Source organism: Apteryx mantelli, chromosome 3 (assembly GCF_036417845.1).
Source record: "Apteryx mantelli isolate bAptMan1 chromosome 3, bAptMan1.hap1, whole genome shotgun sequence".
Classification (NCBI taxonomy): domain Eukaryota; kingdom Metazoa; phylum Chordata; class Aves; order Apterygiformes; family Apterygidae; genus Apteryx; species Apteryx mantelli.
In genome coordinates this window covers 113,499,827-113,524,699 of record NC_089980.1, presented here as the reverse complement: position 1 = coordinate 113,524,699, position 24,873 = coordinate 113,499,827, and the positions used below count along the sequence as shown (strand labels likewise).

Sequence of the window (24,873 nt, the reverse complement as noted above, 5' to 3'; positions counted from 1 at the left end):
CTGAAGACTTAAAAAAAAAAAAAAAAAAAAAAGAAAGAAAGAAAGAAAGAAAAGAATTGACTGCTAGCAGGATATGTATGAAACACAAGTCTTGCAAGTGCACTAAAAATCAGCCAGTAACTTCATTCTGGAGGAGCAACTTTTTGTCTCATAAATGTTGTAGATAATACATAGAAAATCTCTAACACAGTTGTCTATATTTAATTTGGGAATCTAGGATTAACGGAACATGTAATGCCTATCTCAGTTTGAAAACTTGGGTTCGTACTGTAAGTAACAATACAGAATGACAGCAGAGAAAGCTAAGTACATTTTTAAACATACTTGATCTTTTTTTTTTATGAGAACAATAGTAATGATAGTGTTCTTTTTTTTACTTTTTATAATTTCATGGACCATTGCTTTGTATAAACAAATAGTAAGATATAAACTTCTGTTAACCCATAGAAAGGAATTTGCATTTTATCACTGGAGCTGTAAATATTTTCTGTAGGATCTGACTTCATATCAGCTTCTACCACTGTAGTTAAACTAACTTGTTTGGTATTGCACTTGATATTTTTAGTGGGCTACCAAGGTCAGCCCCGAAACAGTTACATTTGTTATGTAATGGTGGCCCATCAGGTAAATCTGAGAACCAGACTCTACTGGCCATTTCAAAGGTAAAATTCCAAAAGAATCTTTCTGAAAGCAACTGGTTTAAAATTTACTCCAACCTGACCCCTAATGATAATTTTGATCAATATCAGTAGAATTCATTCGCTTCATTTTAGACATCTGAGAAGCAAATCAGTGTCTAAACATAGGTGTAAAGTGCCACTTTAGATCTTCTAGGATATTTAAGCCACCTAAATGGAGTTGGCGGGAATGACACAGAACCTACTGGAGATCCACACCTTTCCTTATTGGCAGGGGACCTGGATATCTGGGACCTCTAAGACAGCATCCAACACCTAAGTTTAGGCAATAAATTCTGCTTTGAAAAATATTTATATTTATATCTCAACTAATTTCATTAAGGTCCTTTTAGAGTCAGTGGGGAGAAGTAAACTCTTCAGGATATAATTCTTATGAACTATTTTACATCTCTACTTTAGGGTCAAATGACATTCAAACGTGGTCTTTTTTTTTTTTTTTTTTGCATTGACTATAAAGGAAACCCAGATAACTGCCTAGACCTATGTGCTTTCAATCACTTTTACACCTACTGAACATATAACAACTTGAAGCAGCATGGTATCATAAGATACAAGTAACTTGTTTTCTTCTATCTATTCCAAACGGTCTGGCCATTAGTTACTGTATTGCTGCATGGTGAATATAGAGAAAAAGAGTGCAGAGGTAGTTAACAGATGTCTGTTTTACATTGATAGCACACTTAAAGAGACAGAGGGAAAATGCATAAGAAGGATGAAGGATATAATTTATTCTGCTTCACCATGTGTTACATAGCAGCATAATCACAATGATATTACCAAAGTAAAATACATCAAGAAATGTGCAGCATCTTCAGGTTCTGAGTAAATGTAGCAGAGAAATACACACAAGGCAACTGATGGTCTCAAGTGTATCTCTCAGAAGGGGTTATTTAAGATATTCTTCTCATAGAAGAATGAGCAATCTGTGTGCAAGTGTTTTATGTTGAAAGATTTGTAGATTAGCAATTTAATACAAGACACTTTTTCCACCAAAGATCTTCACTGAAATACGGTTTAAATAAATGAAGTGCATTTGGTATCTTATTCTAATTCTCTGGGGAGACTGACTGCGTTACACATGCCAGAAAATTGCCACCACTGGCAATCCAATAAGGGAAGTCAAGCTCTGATGATGAGTCGGGGTGAGGTTCAGTGAGATAAAATGAACAGTACAGGCTTAGCTCAGGACACTGTTTCCATTCTGCCATCAGATGTACATTATCGATCTCAGCAGTTTAAAAGAAGAACATGTATTTGATGTAGTTGACAGCAGCCTTCCAGTTAAATTGCTCTTCAGCTGGCAGATTATTGTGTGAGTTTGGTTGCAGGGCAGATCTGTAAATGCACGGTTTTTGTATTTCTGACAGTATCTAAGACAGTAAGTAATCTGAAAACCTGTTTAAACATTCTAAGTTACACTTTACAGGTGTAAATGGGCCTGCATGAGATGATCCTACTACTTGCCAACCACTTGCCAGGAAGAATTTGACCGTTCTGAGGGTTGGCAGCTGCTCAGCTGTGTCAGAAAACACACGATAGAGAAAATCTGGGAGGTCCATCACAAACTTCAACCTAAATTGTTTGGGAGTAAAACCTTTGGGAGGAACACATTGTGGATGTGTGATATTTCAGCCCAGATGGTTCATAAACAGATTTCCACTGTTAAAGATACAATCTTCCTCCTTTATTTTTCTTGTCACACAAGGATATTAAGAAAGGGGAGAAGGGAGAGATAAGAAAGATTTTCTTAAACATTTAGAAATATAAAATATTGCCAGAAAAGGATGATGAAGGAGGTAGATCTAGAAATTAAAGATATTTCTGTGCATCTATTTATATCTGCTCCTTTCAAAATCAGCCTTGCATCATTTGCTGTTAATATAGTATATGTAAAGAAATTAAAACATAGGCTTCTATGAAATTATTCCATTATTCCATAAGAGAATTCCCAACTGATGTCTGAAGAATCAGATCACAAACAGGTAAAATTTGAGGGAAAGCTGAGACAAGAGAGATACAAGGGATATGTTGCAGAAAAGTCAGGTAGTGGTCCAAGGGGAGACAGCATGGGTGAAGTAATGAGGCTCAGAGAAAAAGTAGCAGTTAGAAGTAGCCCCTGAGAAAAAAAATCCCAGAAGACAGGAATAGCTCTTAAAATAGGGAATGGGCAGCCGAGCTGGGAGCAGGAACAGTACCTCTATGAATTCTTGAATGAAGACACATTCTTCTTGTGTCCATGAGAGATTTTCTTGCAAAAAGAGCTTAATGGATAGAGAAGAAATCCATTGATGGAGACGACTATAGCTGTTTTCACATGAATCTATTGGGCCTTACAAAGAAGTCCCTTTGAAGCTGTATTTACATCTGTTAACCTGACTTACATGGTATATCTGAGTAGGGACCATGTTTTATTTTGTGTATACCCAATACCCCACACTGGAGCCCTGATCAGTAGCTAGACCCTATTGATGTTGACATGCCATAAGTGATAATTAACAGGCTCAAACGCAGCCAGCAACAGACTGGCAGGGGAAAGGGGGAGACTGAACAGCAGTGCAGATATGCCAGGATCCAGGCATGCCATAACAAAGAAGGACTAAGCAGAGGGAGTTTTGCTGTTTCCCCTCTGTATGGCTCCTTCCTGGCCCTGGAAAACCAAACTGAGTAACAGCAAACATGGCAAAAGTGAAGAGGTTTTGCCCACCCTCTTCAGCTATTGTGTAGGAATAAGCAGAGTGATGTGCCACATGTCTGTAAGTATCTATAAGAATATTATGAATATAAGGAAGTAAACAGCATGATTATGTCACAAATGTATGTTTTTACTGTACATTACAGAAAATGCAGTTGAACTGAAATAAATTAGGAACCAAATTTCAAGCATGTTATTCACTGTAAGTACATTATGCAGTAACTTTCAGCTGTTCCCCTGCAAAATCCCTGGTGAAGCATTCACATACAGGGTCTAAAAAACTGAGCTATTCTGATTATATAATTTCCAAATCTGTTGTGCAGCCAGTGCTGTTATCTGGTTGACATGATGCATGACCCCACTAGAAGATAATAGCTCAGCATGCTGCATGAAGCCCACTTGAACTATTCTGGCAAGAACAAGCATGTCATTAATTATCCCACAGCTGAATCTGTTGAAGACTTATTAACACTAATTCACAAGAAAGGGGATTGTTTGATTCTCAGCAGGGATGGAGAAGCTGAATTAGACTGTTGTTAAAATGCAGCTAATATTAGGGCAGTACCTCCCAAAGTAATGCAATTTTAAAGTGATATTAGTAATATTATCTGAAATATCCTTGACTCCTCTATAAATATTACTACTGTATTACTATGCAATTCCTATCCATTGCCAAACCAAACTTTCTTTAACTATGACATTTGTAATAACCTCTAGAGCACCAAAATTTATCTGAACTTATTCCAGTTATTCATAGCCAAAAGCTAAGCCTGCATGTTATGATTTCTTTAACACTTATTTTAGATATTCAAACTGATTACCATATATAAATCTGTCATGAATTAATTCAGAAGGAATTAAAGAACACTTATAAAGTAATTCATGCAAGAGTCAAATACTTAAAAAAAATTACTATCACTGGCAATATAAAATTACTATCACAGAAAATCAGAAAGCAGAACTGTATTACTTATATTGACGCTAGTTAAGAATTTTTCCAGATGATAGAAACCAACAGTAAATACAATATCTAGGCTGAAATTGTAAACATAAACTGAAAATATATTTTGTATTTCCTTAAGAAGCTTGAAAAACCAACAAAATGCATTCTTTGTGCATTTGCATTAAAATAACAGCTTTGGTTTTAGTAACATCTTTGCTGCATGTATGAATCTACAAGTAGGCACTATTTTGGAATAAAAGCACCTTTAAATGATTTTTTAATCAATAAAAATGAATCAACAAGAAGGATATGGCAACTATAATTCTATAATGAGCTAAGTTTCCAATTTATTGAAAATGTAAATGTATGTGTAGACCATATATTAAGTTTAAATGCATTTTAAAATGTTTAATAATAAAAACAGTTTAATTTTACTTTAAGGATTAGTCATGGCTTGAAAGGACTTTACACTTTTAACTTAAATGTTCCTTGCAATGATTCTTTAATACACTCTACTTTTTACTTAAATGTTTCCAAGGTCTGTTCCTGGGCATGACATTTAGAGCTTCAGTCTTATGAGCAGTCTGGTATGTAGCTCATGCCTGACAATGCTGAAAATTGATAAACGAAGCACTCCTTTGCTTATATCCATTCAAAAAGTATTCTCAGGGTGTCCTTAAACATAGCTGAGGAATTAAGTGTCTATGTATATGCAGTGCGGGTTTTTTTTTCCTCAAAATCCTGAAACAGTCTTGGGAGCAAAAGATTGGTCACCAGAAGGGGAAGGGAGTCAGACACTTAAATCTTTTGGTTTCTAATACTTCTTGTGTTTCTTCTGACCAGCTGTAGGCATTTTCCTACCAAGCCCGCCATTCCCTGGGATCCCGTTCTGCGATGCCTGACTCCTTCCCTGCTCTGCCCAGGAAGCCTTCCTTCATGCCCCACGCACAGTCCTGGGGTTTGTTTCTGGGAGCAGGCTACAAGTCAGCTTTTCAAATCTCATCGACATGGTTCCTTTTTCTTTAAAAAAAAAAAAGAGAGAGAGAGAGAGAGAGATCATTTGCCTGATAAAAGAGAAAACGTTCATTGTAGGATGAAATAACTTTGTCATTTGAATCACAGTTTTCTTCACATCCAGATAGAAAAGATTTTGTAAAGATTTTTGTCATACCAAAAACATGGACAAATACTGCGCTTGGCAGCTGGATTGACATAATGTTGTGTTAAGGTATGTAGAGTCAATACTCTGTAACACTCAAAACACTATTTATATAGCAGGATGCAATGGTTCTTTAGGAGAGACATAATGATCACTTTCTAAATGTTTAGAAAACAACAAAACTCTTTCTGAGCTGTTAGAAGAGCCTCATAATAAACTGATTATGTCTGGGTGTCTATTATAAAACTTTCCTATTCTTAAATCACTTTTAATATCCTATACCAAAGCTGCACACTCATGATCTGCAAGTATTTCCAAAAGTGTCCAAGAATTTTCAAACTGATTATAGCCAACTGACAGTAACATTTTTAAAAGCTTGATCCAACAAAGTGCTGAGCAATTTTCTGAGGTGTTAGGCAGCTTCAAATCCAATTGTTTTTAAGGAGAGCTGTGGCTATTCACTGTATTTTAAGAAAACTCAGCATTTTGCAAGATTTAATGCTGAAGATCCTAATTGAAAGTCAATGAAAGTTAGTTTCCTAAAACTCAGCATCTCTAGGATATTTTAGTACTTGAAACCAATGGAGTCAGCTCCCCTGGTGACTTTGGAGATCAGAGCTCTTGCTTGATAAAGCCCAGTGCCATGGTACCCAGCTTCTGCACAGGTGACCACTGTATCTATAGGATACACTGATGGATTTGGGTGTTCCCCATCTTCTGCAACCAAATTAACTGAGAACCCAAATAAAAAAGTCAAAATCTGTAAAGGGCAAGGAATGGCATGTACCTGGCTGATCTAGCTGGAAAGAAAAGCCTCCTGCTATTTTGAATCCTGTGACACAATCACACTGGAATTAGACGCCTGAAGTACCAATTTTCCTATTAATGAAAAAGTAGATACAGGGGAAAAAAAAACTTCAGAATAACCAATACCTTAGGAGTTAAGCACCTGCTGGGTTTCAAACTTGACCCAGTATTCTAAGGGTGTGCCATAATCACTAGTCTTTATATATCTCAAATGGAAAAAAGACATAACACTTATCTACCAGGCCACATTCAATGTATTCATGTTCATATCATAGCATTGGATTGGTGTGCACCAATGAGCTACACAGTCGTCTTCTAGCTTGAGTATTTGACTTTAGGTTTATAGGAAGGTTCTAGCAGTTCTTTTATCAAGTGGATCAGCTTTAAGGTGGCTTTGAATATGCTTATCATCAGAAAGTGAAGATAGCCACAGAGCTAAGCAGCAGCTAAAGACATCTTCATCTGTCTGTCTTGATGCCCACAGAGAAAGCAAGGAGCTTGAGTGTCCTAGCAGAAAGAACCATATGCTTCCAACAATTAGAGAAAAATGAAAAATCAAGGAGGGTAAACTAATGTAGGTAGGATTTTGCTGTGAGAAAGATAGTACCTCCATCTTCCACAGCAATCCATAAGGAAATGCTTATGATGTGACATGATGGCATATTCTTGGAAATGAGCTTAATTATTTGTAACTGCCAAGGAAACAATAAGGGGGGGGGGGGCAGGGGGTGGGAGGGGGGAAGGACTTAGTAATAACGCCAAACAATTAAACTTCTATGTCTGCCATTTGTAGAAGAGAAATTACAATTTTGAATGTTAAAGTAAATTAAAACGGAGAGAAGAAATTAAAAGTAGGTATTGGAAGATGATAAAAGAAAGCTAGTATAACCATCCAAGTATGTTTGTGCTCCTGACAAAAAGGAATAAAGGCGCTTTTCAGTCACTTCATATAGAAATAGTATGCTATTGTTAAAAATTTCAGCTTTATATCAAAAAAAATCCATCACAACATACTTTTTTGTAGGTGATATCGGAAGTGGGCATTCAGTAAACTTGACTCATTGTCCTAAAAAGAGTAAGCATATGAAATCTATGTACAGTTTGACAGAAAATGCACCACTGAAATTGCACCATTGCCATGTTCCTGTTCTGAAATGCCTTATAAGACATTCATTGATGGTCCAGCAATTAGTGCCTCATCTTCCATGATTCCCCTCTTCAGCCCTCTGCAAAGCCAGTCCAAGCAGGAGAGAAGGAGGAGTCTGTATCTGAGTGATCTAAGCAAGCCACAGTCAAGTACAGTAGCCAACACACAGAGAAATGAGAAGTCTCTCCAAGATGCACTGTCTAAGGGTCTGTTTGGTAGAAAGACTGAAGTTTTCCCCAGAAGCTTCCTCAGGGACTGCCTCCTCCACATATGCCCTCAGTAGCACAGGCCCTCCCCCACGTCTCCCACAAGGGGGAAAAGGAAATTTCACAATCCAAGTATTGTTAACTCAAGAAGTACCACCCCCAATGAGTTCACTATTACTCAAAATACTTTAAAAAAATCTTTGTTAGACTTTTCTAATTATCCATGTTCTACATATGCCAGGCCTTACAGGATCAGTTTGGGATTTAGTTTGATTGTCAAAATTAGCCAAAGAGTTCTTTGATTCACAGAAGCACCCCACACTGAGACACCAAGAGCACTATCCTTGCCGGAGCCTGAGCCTAGCAGGGTTGCCCTCCTCCAGGTGTGTCCTTGTGGCAAACCTGTTCAGGAATTAGAAGCACACGGAAAAGCTAATGGTAGTTGTGAGCTTGCACTATTTTTTTGTTTTTACAAAAGAAGAGTTAAGCATTACAGTTTGGATTAATTAAGAGCAGGCATTTTGTTATGCTATTAAAGTGCAGTTACAGCACTGTCTTCTTGCAATATTGATTTTACCTATAATCTGCTGCTTGAGTCAAATGGGTTTACTATGGTTTCTTTCTTGATTCTTTCACCAAATACTATTTTTTATTAACAAATATAATTTAGGAAACATTTAATCTCATTTAAATACAAGGGAAAGAGAAAGTGAATGCAATACATACAAAAGCAGACATTAACCAGTTACACAAGGAAACAAATGAAGGCACAATGAGGATGACTTTGCTAATTATACAAGGAACATATTAGGTGTTGTCCTGCAAAGTTTTACATGGCTTGTTTCCGCCTCTGAAGTCTTAGCATCTGGACAAAAACAAACATGTTCTATGCTCTAGGCAAATAAAAATGGGTACACTCAAAGGCAGCAGAAAGCTAGGACACCACAAGCAAAGGAGTGAAGCTCTGCCTGTTGTGCAGGTCTGTTCCACCTGCCCTATCTTGTCAGCCAGCAGAGCATGGTGCTTGCTATAAAGGGTGGTGGCAGCTGTCACTGCTCTGTTCTTTTCTTTAGGAACTTTGCATTTGATTTAGGATAATGCTTCCATCAGCTGCCACAAGAGCTTCTCTTCACACATACATGGCAACCTGGCAAAGTTGTAAAGTTACAATTTAGTGCTAAGTGTTAGGTGCTTAGGTCTCAGCTGAAGAGGATAAGTCAAATGAAACCTAATGGGTGAACCTCATCGCTTAATAAGTCAAGCCTAGACTGCTACCACTGATGTTTTCTACATATGCTTGGTATTTACCATGCAGTCCTCCATGTCCCAAGCTATTCCTTACCTTGCAGTTCTTGCATGGCCAGAAATTATGACAGGAAAGAACTGAAAATTTCAGCCAAACTGTCTGAAATTTGACCTAAGCTAGCTCCACTTTGCTTTTACCTATCATAAATAACAACAAATCTTTTCTAATTGAGTTAAAGATATTACTGAGGCATTTCTGTTCTCTAGCATAAACAGATCGTGGAGAAGCAACATATAGTTGTGCGCTGAGATAACGTTCTTAATATGTCTACTTCAATTGATCTTTTTTAATATGTACAATTCAAAATGTTAATGGAATACAAAGACAATTAAAAAAATGCAACTGCATACTTTTCCAGTTTACCTCAGTATGAGTTAACTGGTACAAGCTAACATATTTATGTATAATCCAAGCAAAGTTAAATTTGAAATGCTTATTGTTTGGGGGGAAACACAGAATAACAATTTTTATTGTTCTCTCTTATTTTTTGAATTTTATTTGAACAAAGCATTTATCCTGACAGTATTTATTTGTACAATGCCCAAAAGTCTGCTATCTGCTATTCAGAAGCCTGTCAATACATTTATTTATTTAAAAATCAATCTTTTCAAATCAAGTCCACTGCTGATAACAAGATTGTGTACATATAATATTGTAGCTTTAGTGTTGCTTGTATATTTCTCAGAAAAAAAATCCATGTTATATTGCTGTAACCATTTCAGTGTCATCTTCTACATAAAAGCAAAGTATTTTTAGTAAAACGCATTTTAAGAGTGATTTGAATTGCATGGGATCAGCAGGCAGTTCATTGCGATGCCTGTGAAGAGATAGCTAGCACACATTGATTTTAACTTTTGCGGTAATAAACACAGTAAAGATCTTGAAGTTAAAAGCCAGGATACTGAAGAAGAAAAAAAAAGTTTAAAAACTGCTTATAGATTTTTCAAGGCTAGAGTTCCTTGCTTCTGGCATCAAATACATCTCACCATCCAAAGAAGTTTCACTTCTACTTTCACCTGTTAGCAAAAATCATGTCTAATGGCTTCTACAGACTCAGATAACAGATTTAAGATTGAGTTCCTAAACAAGCACTGCACATTAGAAGGGGGAGAAGAGAGCCTTGATCAAGCAGTGACTGAGGCGGAGGCAGCTGCCAAGAAACAGAAAGGAAGAAGTCAGAAACTGAGAAACAGCAGTGAAAAATCAAGGAAATCACATGCTCATCCATCTGAGAGTGGAGGTTGGTGTTAAATTAACAGAGAATATCTTCAGAAATACCCTTGATAGATGGATCCCCATGCTTTAAATGAAGCCGTAAAATATATTATACAGTGAAAAGTGTTGAGGGGGCAGCTGGAGCAGCAAAATATTCCCAGTGTTGCTCATGAGAAATGTATTTTCAGAACTGAACACAGAAGGATCAAAATATAATGCATGCTGTTTTGTATTAGCAAGTGATATCTTGTGTTAGATTTACCCCAACCTATGTCAAAGAGTAGTTTCACAGATTTTCGAAGGATTACCTGAAAAAGTCCTAATGGACAACAAAGACAAATTTTTCACAAGAAGTCACATAGCCCTACACTCTGAAAATTGATCTAATAGAGTTTATCTATTCCAGGCATAATATGAGCTGTGGTGCAAGGGTTGGAGCTGCCTATCTTTAACCACCAAAGATTGAAAACATTGGCCTTTGTCTTTAGTACCACCTAGTGTCAAAAACTCTTCTCTCTGACCTGAAAAGAAATGGTTTGAACTCTATCCATTCTCCTGTATTTCCTTGGCCCAAAACAAGACCAGAATATGCAGGAACAGGGCCAGGAGGGCCTCTTTTTAGACTGAGAGCATAAGGAAGAGGGTCTTTCATACCTCTGTTTACCCTGTGGGAAACAATATTTTGGGCCTGAAAAGAGCTTGCACTTGTGACACATCAGGCCCAAACTCCCCCAATATTATGCATAATTTCAAGCACACTTACATTTTTCCATAGCATAAGCAGCAGAAATGCTATAGGGCTTCTCTGTCCTGGGAAGGTGCTGCACAGCGAGCTGGGCTGCGGCTGCACAGCCCATGCACTGTTTTGCACTTGTGGGCGAGCCCCAGGGCGGCACAGGAGCTGGCAAGCCTGTTGGCACAGGAGCTGGCAAGCCGGTTGGCACAGGAGCTGGCAAGCCGGGCTGCCAGCAGCGAAGTGCCCGTGTGCCTGCCAAGCTGGGCGTGCTTCCTGCCTCTGAAAGCTGGGGTCTCTACAGGCCCTTTGGCGCCCGCTCAGCGAGCCTCGGAGCCCAGCAGTAGCACCTGGCAGGTTTTGCTGAGTCCAGCCCAGTCTGGGGTTGGGAGACCTTTCCCCACAAAGCATTTCTAGAGGAAAACAGTTTTGCCCCAGAATTTCTTACCTGCACTGTTTGGGACTTCCTAAAACATGGTATCTGGAAGAAAAATTCATGAAGTGACTGTAGGCGCAGAAAGCTAGCTAAATGAATTCAGGTTAAGACAGATGCTAGAACAGATACAGCGAATGTGAAAAGATACACAGCAGGCACATTTACCAAACTAGGATGGAGTGTGTCTAGTGTGAACTCCCTGGAGATGCCAGCGGTCCAAGCACACAGGCCTCTATTACAATTCCTGTGACTAATGAGGAACTGCCATGGCAGCTCCATATATAGTTTATAGATCTACTTATAAATTTAATACAAGAGCAGGCCAGAGAAACAAGATAAAGATTAAATATATAGCAAAAATTTGTAGTAACATCAGCTAATTGCATAGCTGAGGCAGGAGGTGTTAATTACAATTATAGATGAGCCAGCTAGTAATTCATATTAGTGAGCATAGAGCAATTATCAACCTGCTGGTTTTCTTGCTACTCATAATATATATGTTTTCCCTTTTTTGATGGAACATAATAGATGTATTGAACAATGTAACAGAACAGTAATGGATACAATGCCTATTTAGGTAACCTACAGCTGTGATGTGCAATATTATCACAAAAATATTTTGTTTTGTTTGGAATAACTCACTATCCAGAGAGCTAAGTAATTCTACTGCTAGACTTGAGTAGGAAAAATATCATGGGTATTTCACAGATGGACAGACACACTTTGTTTCTAGGCTTAAGATTTACAAATACAAATTAACCTTGGCTGGACCTGAGGCGAAAGCACAGCTTAAATTATGCACCAACAAGAAATTAAATCTAAAAGTATCAACATCAGGGCATCTGTTTCTAAGTGATAAATTGGAAGAATACCACTGACATGAGATTGGAAAAATACAGTCTCCAAGCCTGACAAATGTATTATTCCTGTGAGCTTACAATGGGACCTGGTTTAAGAGGGCTACACCAGAAGAGATCGGCTCACTATTGTTAGTAGCCTTACCGTGTAAGGCATCGTCATGGGGGTACTACAAAGAAGGCATTAAAGGCCACAAGGTGACAATTTCAGGAATAGGATGCAAGAGGACTTAGGGCTTATATGTCACACCCAGGTTCCTCAGCATCCATCAATTACAGTGGCAAAGCATGAGATACACTATTATTGCATGGCTTCCCAGGGGAAGGCAGGACACTGGTTTAGCCCAAAAATCCTGTAGATACAACAGTACAAAATCATCCTTTCTCCAATTATAGAAGAGAGAGGTGCTTCAGAGCTAGCTATTTTATTCTACCAATGCTTTGTGCTTTGTACTATGTACACAGTACAATGAAAATCCCTTTCAGTCAAAGGGGAACTGCTCATCTGTAACTAGACTTTGGCATGAACCCTGCACATTTATACTTACAGCGTGCTCCACTGGTATATTCCTGGCAATGCCTTGTCCTCGATCATTCAAGCCTTAAACAAATGTTTAAAAAAAAAAAAAAAAAAAAACTATTTACTCAGTAGTAAAGCAGAACATGAGTCACGTTTTGAAGACGTAATGCTGTTATTTCATATGCTTTCCATATATTTACGCCATTAGTTCAGTCACATTAAAATTCAACGCAAGGATATCAAGCAACTGCAATTTTTTGTCTGAAAATTAGTATCTTTCTGGGCAGATGTTTATCAGTTAACAGGTACAACTGGGATGTTATAACTAAGCTACACATTTTCTGCTTGTTTAACAATAATTGAAGGTGAATCTAGTATTATACATGCGCTTTATCATGAGAAAATGAAATCCCTCCTACATTAACATACAAAACAAAACTTCACAACATTAATAACATTTTTTTTTTACTATTCAGGGTATGAAGGATTTGTAAACTTCAATGGAAGGAATAATGGCCAGAACCAGTTAAATATTTTGAACAAATTCCACGACTATTTGCTCAAATTTTAAAAGAAAATTGTTTCAGGTTGTATTTACACCACCTCTGTATTATATTTCTGGATTAAATTCAGCCAGACCACCTGCCCAGTACAAGATCTGTGTATTATGTAAGTCAACATAGCTGTTATTTTGAGAGCTTATCTGAGATATAAATGTAGCATGCACTTCACACTTTCTTTGTATGTAGCATAAATATACCCCAAAATATGATAGATCTATATGTGCTTCTTCTTCTGAGTATGTATAGGTTATCATCCTGTCTTAACCTGTGATTTTTTGATCAGCATGATTGAAAGGAACCGATCAAATATCTCTGACAGTACATATTGTCTCGGATTTCCTAAGTCCTTGAAAGTCTGACAGTGTAATGAGGACCACATTAATGCCATAAGCTGATAAATACTTCTTAATCATGGACAATTGCTAAATAGCAAATGCTAAATAACTAAATAGCACAATTTTATACCATTATTTTCTGAACTCATTCATGAACATGAAGATTGATTGTTCTTAGAAACTTAGTGTTTTCCTCTCAAGAAATTTCCTGATGGGGCCCTGGCATTTTCAAACCTTTGGGTTTGGATGCATTTCAAAGCACATTGTCATCATCCCTGTGCCGAAATTCTCAGTAGCTCCCTGACAGTGCTGGGGCTCATGTGATGCTCAAGCAGAGGGCTACAGATGGATTGTTGATTTTCCTCTCTACTTCTTTCCTCTGTCAGACTCAGAATTAGCAGTGTTTTTACTTTTATTGTTGAAAAATAATTTTCTCAAAAATAACTGCCTAAGTCTCAAGACTTGTAGGTACTACACTCTTAGTCCAAGGAATAACTTGAAGTGCAACCTCTAATCCCACTCTATCAACCCCCTATAAATCTTTACATTACCTTTTACTTTACCTCAAATTAATGGATCTGTTAGAGGATGTGAGGGAAATTCAGGTATGGTTCATGCTTAAGATAGTGACATCATGGAGATTCTGGGCTGCTAAAGTAAAAGTCTGTGATGCCTGGGTACTACTTTCACTGTAGAGAGGCTAAATCTTAGGTAACCCAAGCTAACTCAAGCTTGCAGTAAAGACTCGGTTTACAGCAACATGACAAAGGTCTGGTTGGCCAGAAGAAGTAAACAGCAAATTTGGTAGGTATAATGCCCATCTCAGGATATCTAAACAGATATTCAACACACTTAAATATTAAAGAAAAGGATTTCCCAGGGTTTAAGTGTGACTTATTTCTATGTGAGTCACTGGGAAAATTTTCATTGCCTTCAGTAGAATCAATATTTTACCTTTTGTACCCATACTTGATATGGGTGCAATTACATGTTTGTTCTTAGAGACTTTACAAACAACTAAAATATAAGGAAACCATTTAAATTTTAAGTATTATTAAATAAAATAGAATGAATTTTAGAAGTCTTAATACTTTAGGATATTTGTTATTTACAGTCAAACAATAGAGGTGATCAAATATAAATAGAATTCAGAGGTTAGTATTAATTATAGCTCAGATGTAATTTCCTTCCTCTGTATCTGGGGATCATCACTGGAGATCAGATGCCACATTGATATACATAACAAAGGAATCATTTGTCACTTTTTCCTTTTTACTGATGACTGTTCAGGTAGAAGTTGCAGCTCCCAAGGTATTTTATAGAAGTGAATCAGGTTAACTTTACTGTCCTTAGACACTCCTCCCTTGAAGAGATTATGATGCCTAAAACTATGCTAGCTGAATGCTTTTTGAGTGGAGCTATTCTAAAGCAGTCACCACACTGATAATGCCTCGCTAACTCCTGTATAAAGTGGTAAGGACCTTATTTTTATAGGAAAAATCCAAAATAAATTTTAAACCATATATTCAGGAAAAGATAACAGACAGAGATTCCAGTTCTGCAGAAGGATCGGTTAGGGTACACTTTTGTTTGTAGCTGCACTGTAATCATCAAATAATGTCATGATGTGAGGCAGATATATTGTCCCTTTGGCTCATTTATTTAATAGAAATCTTTTCCTCCAACAACCTATATCATTTACCTAACTGAATCTAAAGTCTAGAAACAATTTCAGTAATAGTGAAAAGCTAATGCATGTGGCTTTATCCACAGAAACTCAATGAGATTTTTCAGACAAAATTATTTCTTGCACATAAAGATTTACATAGACAGCATTGCAGCAGAATTGTCTTTGTAAGCGTAAGACCTAGCATAATGAAGATTTGATCTTGAACACAGATATAATAGTTTATAGTTTTCTATTTTTAATAAAAAATCAAAAAGATACACTGAATCATAAAATATATGCAAATATATTTTATAAAATATATTCATATTTTCAAGTTTCGAATATGTATTTTGTAAACTAATTGCCATCAGTACTTCAGTTTGCAGAATTTACATGTTCCCAAAGCCTAGTTTAAAGGTGTTAATGAACATGAACAATGAACTACCCCAGTTTCTAGCCGTATTCCCAGGCAGAGATACCTTGGTGTTCATACAATAAGTTTCATCTCAATTCAAGCTTGCTTTCTTCCTCCAAACCCTGTCATCCACCAAAAAACTCCTTATCCTCATTTCCCAAGGTAAGTATAGCTTGAGCTTTCTTTCAGTTCCAGATGTGCAACCATATGACCTGCTACTAGCCTGTCTACCCATAGCCATGAGTCCCCTAAAGAAATTCCCAACAATTTCTTGTTTCCCTGTCTTCCAGTCCTGTGAAAATTTCTGCCTCCTCTTACTTGGAGGTGGACTGGCACTTAATACAGCTGTGTTCTGTTCTCAACCCTATCTAGCTTTGCAGATCACCAGGTAAAGCTAATTTTGCCAAGCTGAGGCTGTGGTCCCAAACACAGCTGCTAACACAACACACACATGCTAGCATATACTTGGAAGGGAATAGTCCAAGAACCATGACTTTGGTACATAATTATAATGCCACCCTGAGGATATTTTCTTTACTTAGACATTCAAATGACAAGTAACTAGACAATTTCATGAGTCTAATGACAGTTTGGCCCTCTAGCACAAACTCACTGAGGAGCTTCTGGAGCCAGAACCCCACCTCTGGAGCCATTAGGGGAAAGCTAGTTCTCCAGCAATGAATTATGGACAAATTCCTAAAAGCTCTCCTTTTGGCGTGTGCTATGATGCAGCTCCAGAAATTCTAGACAAAAATCTCAGAGCAAGTATGTGTGTAATCAGAAGGTGATATGTGAGAGGCAAGTGCAGAGTCACAGGGGACTTTTCCCACAGAAAAAACTCTGTCTTTTTCTGAACCAGCACGCATGGGTATCTTTGACTGTGAACACCACAAGAAAACTGGCAAAATTATTGTTGTTGGGTTTTGTTTTGTTTTGTTTTGTTTTGTTTTGTTTTGTTTGGGGGGGGGGAATAGCATGATAGCCTTCATTGAGGACAGCTCCAGGGTAATTCTCACCCTGTGACATCACAGATGACCCATCTAGGCACAGCTGCATTTGGCAAACGTTATAAAAAGAAAGAGTACAATGCAGGAGCCTATACCATAACTGAGGGGTGATCTTAAGTAGTTGTCATATTGAAATACTGAGCACAACTGATTTCCAAATGGGAACTGCCTGGGTATGGCAGGCAAGCATGCTCTGAGAACTAAGGAAAACCCTAGATAGGTGTCAGATAATCCCTTCAAAATCTGACTTTTTTTTTTTTTAATTTCATTTGTACTAGAATTGGAATTTGGCTGATGCTTTTCAAGGAGACATTTGCAGAAGATTCAGCTCAAGCTCAACATAAACATAGAGCATAAGAATATCATGCATAAGTGGTCTGTAAATCATTATAGTAGCTTTTGCTTAACTCAGAGGACACATCCTCTTCCAGACTCAGAAGATACAGTGAAGAGACATATTAACACTGACTAGAAACCTGTACAAATATAATGAGACCATGCAGAATACTCTCCCTATGTAAGTATAAAAGTCTTTTGACATTCTGAATCTATGTCTTGACACAGAGATAGTAATGCAAGCACATATCAGGGAGGGACGACAAAAGGTAAATGCTGTATAAAAGAAAGGAGAAAGAGGAACACAAAAAGAGAAACACAAAATAAAAATAAAGAATAAATAAAAATATAAATAAAAATATAAATAAATAAAAATTAAAAAATAAAAAATTCCACAAAGGTGATATACACCTGAAAGATTTTAAATAAATTAACAGGAAAAAAAGCCTATTCATGAGACAACAAAAAGAGATTAAAAGTGCTTTTAAGATTTTTTTAAATCATGCTTATTTATATTTCCTGGTTTCAAAATACAGCACAAACTCAGACTTACTAGTTAGCCTCTTGGAGCCTTTGGTGCTTGAGGTTACAAGTGCATACTACACTTCCTTTGTATAACCTGCTCTAGGAAAATAAGATTGTTTTCATTTTCCTAAGTTTATGGTGCTTCATTTTGCTTCATTTTCAAACCTCTTAAAATCTGTCAGAAACTGGATACTGGAGTAAGTTAGGTGTTAAGGGAGCCAGTGGTCATCAGTGTTTTCTGGGCATCCAAACTTCGGTTTTGCCAGCATTAGGAAATAAAAATGTCATTCTGTTTTAACTCCTTGGCACTTATGATCACAGCATGTCCAATTGTTGGCAGAAAGACAGGCAACTGAAAAGCTTTGACACCCTGTAGTACAGGCATCCATCATTATGTCACCTTTTGCTTTCACCTTTTATTAAAAACTAAATTAGAAGACTGACTTAAATGTTATCAAATTTCATCAAAAGCTATCCTCTGGCCACAGATCTTACACACAAATTTTGAAGTAGAAAGAAAAATTTCTAAGTATTTCTTAAGGATAAGGCATGGAAGGTAGGCTTATAATGGAAAACAGCTACCTCTCTTTAGTAAGTGACAGTGGTGTGAAGCATTATTAACAGCTCTATTTATACTATAGCAAAAAATAGACCAAAAAGAGAAGATGCATAAAGTTTAAAATGAAAGCCAAGAGTTGCACCCAGGCTAGCTCACTGAGAAATTTCACTCCAAAATATTGAAAGTTGAAGTCAAAGGTAGCTGCTAAAATAGGCATTCTTTTGATATAAGACAGGGTGAGAGAAAAAAGATCTAAAATAAAATATATATTCAAATTTTCTGGAGCTTACCATGCCATAGTCTTCCTTCTCATGATATCAATTTTCTGTTAATTCAGAGATGCACAGCACAAACAATGAAGCCCTGAACACTAGATTGAGTGTACAGTGGAGTGTAAATACTATGTCCCCATGTCCCCTCTTTTCTTCTCTCCTAGTTAATGGGAGGAAGAAAACTACTCTGGACCATTACTAGTAGCAGACTATTGGTTTTTGTTATACTTGTTCAGGTGTTCCAGGTAGGACTCTGCAGGCAGAGATAAAATTCTGACTTATGAGACAGAGCCCCTGCCCCTACCATTACGCTTACAATACTATCATAAAACTCCATGAACAGTGTCAGTCCAGTAGTTTGGCCCAGGTAGTTTCACAAAGCAGGTCAGGAAGAATTACAATTTTATTTTTACATTATATATTTCCTTACAGAAAAGTCACTGTAAAATAAAATAGAGAGGCTCAGAAACTGGTTCCATCAACTGCTGGTGTTTGGGTGGGGGCAGTGCTTTTCTCCAGCTGGTTGATTTTTTAATTTATAAAAACATAAGTATTTTATTTCTTGAAACAAAATTAAAATCCACTTTCCATCTTCTGAGGTGCCACAGGCACAGTGAGAGAAGTGATGGAAGGGAAACCAGTGCATCCTTCTGGAGTGCACAACATCCAACCAAAGGCAGGACAGGGTATCTGCAGACTGTTTTAGTTATACTCACAGTGTATTTAAATGCTTACATGTACGGTTAACCATCACATTTGACTTTCACATGGGTTAGTTAATCATATTTTTAAAAGTGAAGTTAACCATACTTTTAAACGCTGTACTGGACCAAGGCCTAAGGTTTCGTGCTTTTAAATTAAAGCAGAGTAGGGATAATGTATGCAATGGAGATGACAACCATTACCCAGTACCAAAAAATCACTTTAAAGTGCTAGCAGTAGAAGTTAGTAGCAAAGAAAAGAACAGTGATTTTTCCACTGATCTGCCCTCCTTCTAAATAATGAAATCCACTTTTTTGAAACAAAAGGACAAAATTGTATCCACAATGCACCTACCTCTATTTATAAGTCCTTACTGGTTTTCCTAAGTCACAGGAAGCATACAAATTTTAATGACCTGTGAAACATCAGGCAATAGGGAAAGTTGACAGAAATCCATGTTGGTTTTCAGTGCTCTTATTTTCTTCAATGCAATGGACACACTTTATATAATATAATTAATAGTAACTTCTTTATCTAAGGGTCCTAATGGCAGCAAGAGAAAAGGCTTGTTATTGTCAGATCTCACACTACTATACATAGCTGTTTAATCAATAAGCAGCTCCAGAAATGGTATGTTTAAAGGAACTGCTCCTAACATTTAGTAGCACGTACTATGCATAGCTCCTGGCCCTGCCTGAAATTCTATGAATCAAATATGAGGCTAAGAGATGCTTTTTTCTAAATCAAAAGTGTGCAGCAACCAAAGTCACTGAAGGCAATCCACATTGTCTTAGTCCTATCACAGAGAGAGCACTTTTTTTTCCAGAAAGTTAATGTTTCCTATAATACAGGAAACAGAAAATACAATGAATCAGTACTCCATAAAACTTTTTGATAAATATCTCATTTATTAGACCACTTTAGTGGGATAAATCTTCTCAGAAATCAGGCTGCATTCAAAATTGGCTGGAACTATCAGTAACTGGCCCCCAACTAGCAAGAAACAGACTATGTTTTGTAAAGCATGAAGTGTCCGTCATCTTCTCTGTATTTACTATAGATATGAGCTGGGCATTCCAAGATGATAGGATTCCAGCCATTGTTTCACCAAGAAAAGGGCAAACAGAAAATAAGTTCTCATATGACTGATGATACTACTGAAGGGCCTGTGATTTGGCTCACTGCTTGACCTGTCATGTGTGATAAGCAGCTTCTTATTGCAGCAGCAATACCTCCAAACCGTGTTTCAGGATAGGTTTTTCTTGCTAAAAACTGGTCTGTTTTAGAGAATCTATACCACTACAGCTATTCTGGCACAACTGTGTTGGAAACCACCCCACTTCCAAAGGGGATAGAGCAACTATGTTTACATTAGCAAATCTTGTAGACAAATGGGAGCAGAGGAGTGAGATAGTGCTGGGGACTGGATATCTACAGGACACGTAAGTCAGGGCTGTTCTATTTTGGTCTTGCTTTAGTCTTGTCCCATGGACCCATTCGTGACTGGGCCCCATCTTCCAATTTCATTTTGTCCAAAATCAATTTTTTGTGTACTGAGGTCAACCCACAATGTGAACTGAGGAAAATAAGTGGGGAGGTCAAGAGATTCACTTTGAAAGTGCACTCCCGACCTGAATGAAAACACTATTGTCAATATGCCCAGGACGTAAAACAGAACGTGCTTTCCTGCTGGTGTAAATTTACTTCCTCTCCAAACGACATAAAGTCCATTACATTCTTTTCTGCTCATACAAGAGCTGAGATTTTTCATGCATACATTGAAAGCCAACTGGCAAAAGTCTATGTCAGAAAGCTGGTATAAGAGTAACATCAAAGGCAAATCAACACATAGTATTTGTAGACACAGGGCAAAAATTTCTGCACCTAAATCCCTTTTGTAAAAATGATAAATTTATTTATCCTGCCATAGACAATCAGAGCAGCTGACACTTAGTGCCATTTCTGTATTTTCTGAATTTATTATCATTATGTAAAATGCAGAATCAGCATAAAATATTTATTTGTAGGACTTTCAACAGAAAAAAAATGAATAGAGAACACAAAGCCTCTGTATGTAGGTGTGCTTAGATAATCCTTTAAGCTATACATTGCACAGCAACTATCATTAATTTTAGAAGTCATTCAACAATAATCTTCCACAAAGCTTTCAAAAGTGTAAGGGTGAGCTCATATCTTAATGAGAATGATAAATGTTTTCCTCAGCCTCACAGATATTATTTATATTCACCAGTGCAATGCTCATCATTTTTATGTAATGCAATGCCTTGTAATGACTTCTAGGTAAATAAATACTAAAAAAAACCCAAAAAAATCAGAGAATTTCAGACAAGAGCTTGTTAGAATTTTTCAATGAAATTTTTATTGTTAGGGAAAGCTCATTTATCAAAGTTTTTTGTGGGTACAATATGAATGACATCCAGACTTACTGGGAAACACTTCTAATATCTTGTATGGAAATGCTAGAAACACAGAAGGAGAATTAGGCAAGAGAAGCACTTGCAATTTAGTCTCTTAGCTACTGGAAGTCTTTCACTGTGCCGTTCACTTAGGAATCTTTCTTTATTATGCTATTTTTTCCTGTGGGTAATACTTTTCCTGTATCTACATTAACTGTTTACTGGTCCAGAGAGAGAGAAAAGTTTTCACACCTATAAACTAAAGAATAGACCTGGAAGACCTTAGTGCAACTCCCTGATCTGAACCTAAAAGAGTAGGGACTTGAAATTGGTTTCCTAAAGAAACCTCTTCCGAAGGGCCTTGACTTCACAGCAATGACAGTTAAGATGGTAGTACCACATTCCTTTTGTCTCAATTCTTCTCCCATACCATCAGGAGAAACGCGTATTATCATTTCAACTCTCGCTATTGTCAGTCATTCACAAGACAACTCACTAGATTTTCAATCTGAAGCAGCTGTAATGCCATATCTATATTCAGTAAAACTGCTGTTATCCCATAGAATGATTGAATAAGAGTTGTCTGTCTATACTTCCATAAGAACAGCATCAAAGTTACTCTCAAATTATTCTTGATTACCCTGTCATCTTTTATAAATATTCAAATAACTCTCAAACATAGATAATCATTCTTAAATTTGCACACAAGAGAGGGTATTCAGTCTTGTTTAAGCTAAGACATAAATGCTTAATACTCCTCTCTAAGTCCCAAACAGAATACCAATCTCTAAGTCATATCATATCATATCATATCAACATATCAGGCCACTTTCTTTACTGGATGCCTGTCTCTGCTTGCCTGGATTCCTAAAGGCTCCATTTTAGTCAGCCATGCATGTGCAGAGTGCTTCTTCCAGAGAGAAATGCACCTCTCTTTCTCCTAACGTGCCGCTGCACACAGGAACCCAATCTCTACCTATGTTGCAGAGAAGTCTGAAAAACTATTTGCAATCATCAATACAACTAATCTTACCTGCTGTGATGGTAGGTTGTCCACCATTTCTATAACGACTAGCTGTTAGAGAACTCACCTAAGAGTTAAGAAATAGAGCAACCTCAGCTCACATCCCAGGAGATATGGGACTAACCATCTGGTTTTCCATTATTGGGAGGTGGAAGGTATACCATCCACCCTCAAAACTGAGCTGCTGAAAACAGAAAATAGTCAGAAGGTGGGCCAGGTTAGGCCTGTTACCTAATGGCTAGACAGCTCATGGAACAGAGAAATTTAAGGCTCTGAAAATGGTCTGGAGCCATGACTTGAAAGTCCCTTTTTCATAGCAAGTGTTCTGACAACTATAGGCAGACTTACACTGGCTAGGTCATCAGCTAGGCTGTGGCACTCCGAGTCCTCACTACATAAGGGTTCAGATGCAAGAGAAGGAGTGGAAAGTACACTCATCTGTACTGGAAAAGAAAAAAAAAATGTTATTTTTATTCAGTAAATTTTAAGTTACGTAACACATAAATATGAAAAACTACTGACCTGAAGAGAAGCATAACTATAGCTACCTTTTTAACACATATTTCTGAAACCCCAGGTATGATACAAAGTCATAATTTAATCATAGAAGTAATAACATTACCTAATCAATTAACACAATGAATTTTACACTGCTGATATAAAATCATTAATATGACTTGTCATTCCAGTGCATCAGCAAGTAACTAATTTTGTTATAGAGTTATCCTAGTACAATAACTAACAGAAAGATCATTCCGGTGCTGAACTGTTAATTTGGAGTTTTCCCTTTCAAAGGAGTAAACGTTTCCAGGCAGGTACTGAGTGTTCTACTTCCCTCTTAGGTATCTAGAATTGCAGGGTGTGAACTCTAAATATAGAAAAATGATATCATTAAAAAAAAATTGTTTCAGATAAGTTCACTTGGCTTTTACAATTGCCTTTTCTGAACATTTGGGTAAGAAAAGCTTCATTTAGACAAATGCCCACAGAAAGCTATTTCTGAATCCATAAAACCCATGTATTTTAGCTCAGTGCTAAAGCAAGAATTAAGTGGAAGCAGAAGTATTGGAGATAGGTTGTATATTTCAGGGGTAATCAGAAGGAGTAGGACAGGTTTTGGCTGACCAGTTGTAGCCACATATGAGATTGCAATCATTCTGTTTATGAATTCTTGAAGGAAGAAAACACTCTCCTACACTAACTGAAATCTGATCACATAAGATGTTCTTTGACAACTTTGAAATGTAAAGTATTATGTTAAAAACCATAGGCCCACACAATGGAAAGCCATGAACAGACAAACTGTGCCCTGCTTTGCCCTCCCAGTGGTCCCAATAATAAATAATTCAGAATCCACTCTCTGCCACAGAATCTTTCTAGAATATGACTCTGCAGAAAAGCCTAAACAAGTATTTTCAGAATAATGATGACTTTGGGTTACTTTGTTCCCATACCTGACTTGCCCATGCAAGTACAAGGAGAGATGCCTGATGGCCTGTTGCATCACACAGCTCTTTCTGTCCTAAAGCACTTAGAAAACATAGATTAATCACTTCAGACACCATAAGAGTGTAGCAGTATACAGACCAAAGTTTGGGAAAAACATTTAAGCATTTGTATATTGTCTACCTACAATATATAATAGCAATTAACCTCAGTATACTTTTATGTATGGATACTTACATAAGTTACATATGCAGTTCTTGCTTATCCCACTTTCATTAACTCTGTGTATTCATTCAATGCCATCTCTCACTAGGCACTTATTTTCAATACATAAAAGCTTTCTTCCACTGATGTACATATGTGTTTTCACTACAACTGTCTCCATCACTTATCCTGTATTGTCTCCAATCTTCCACAAGTACTAAAGCTCTGATTCCTTCCTCCCCAGAGACTATGGGGTAGGAGATGAACATGCAATTTAGAAATATGTTGGAAGAAGAGAGGGGTAGCAAGAAAGAAATCAAAAACATGCAGAGGAAGCTCATGGGAAGGAAAAGAGTGCATCGGGTGAACAGGGGGGTCTCAAGGATAATTGGGCCTTAATTTTCCAAGTATACAAACTTTCAGAAATAAAAACAGTCAGATATTGGTTGTATTCAGAGTAGCTCTCTCACATTGTATTGTTCAAAATGCATATCTTTCTGGGCAGGAAGTATATCTGCATCTCAATCTGTGAAGCTCAATGCAATCCTTGGTGCTATAAAAACAAAAACACTTATTGACACAACAATCTGTAATTGATCTCTAGGAATTATTATGATGTCTAGTCTCACTGACCTGAGTAGCAACCTTTATTGAAGTATCGCTTACAATTGTAAAAAAAA

General features: G+C 37.2%; 1 long non-coding RNA gene across 1 annotated transcript; it reads right to left on the bottom strand.

Moving 5' to 3' along the window:
* Positions 1-5,331: 5,331 nt before the first annotated feature.
* Positions 5,332-22,943, bottom strand: LOC136991688 (uncharacterized). Its single transcript, XR_010883908.1, has 4 exons — positions 22,892-22,943; positions 12,748-12,800; positions 11,355-11,387; positions 5,332-5,353 (listed from the first exon to the last, which is right to left on the bottom strand). It is a non-coding gene; the product is annotated as an uncharacterized lncRNA (long non-coding RNA).
* Positions 22,944-24,873: the final 1,930 nt, after the last annotated feature.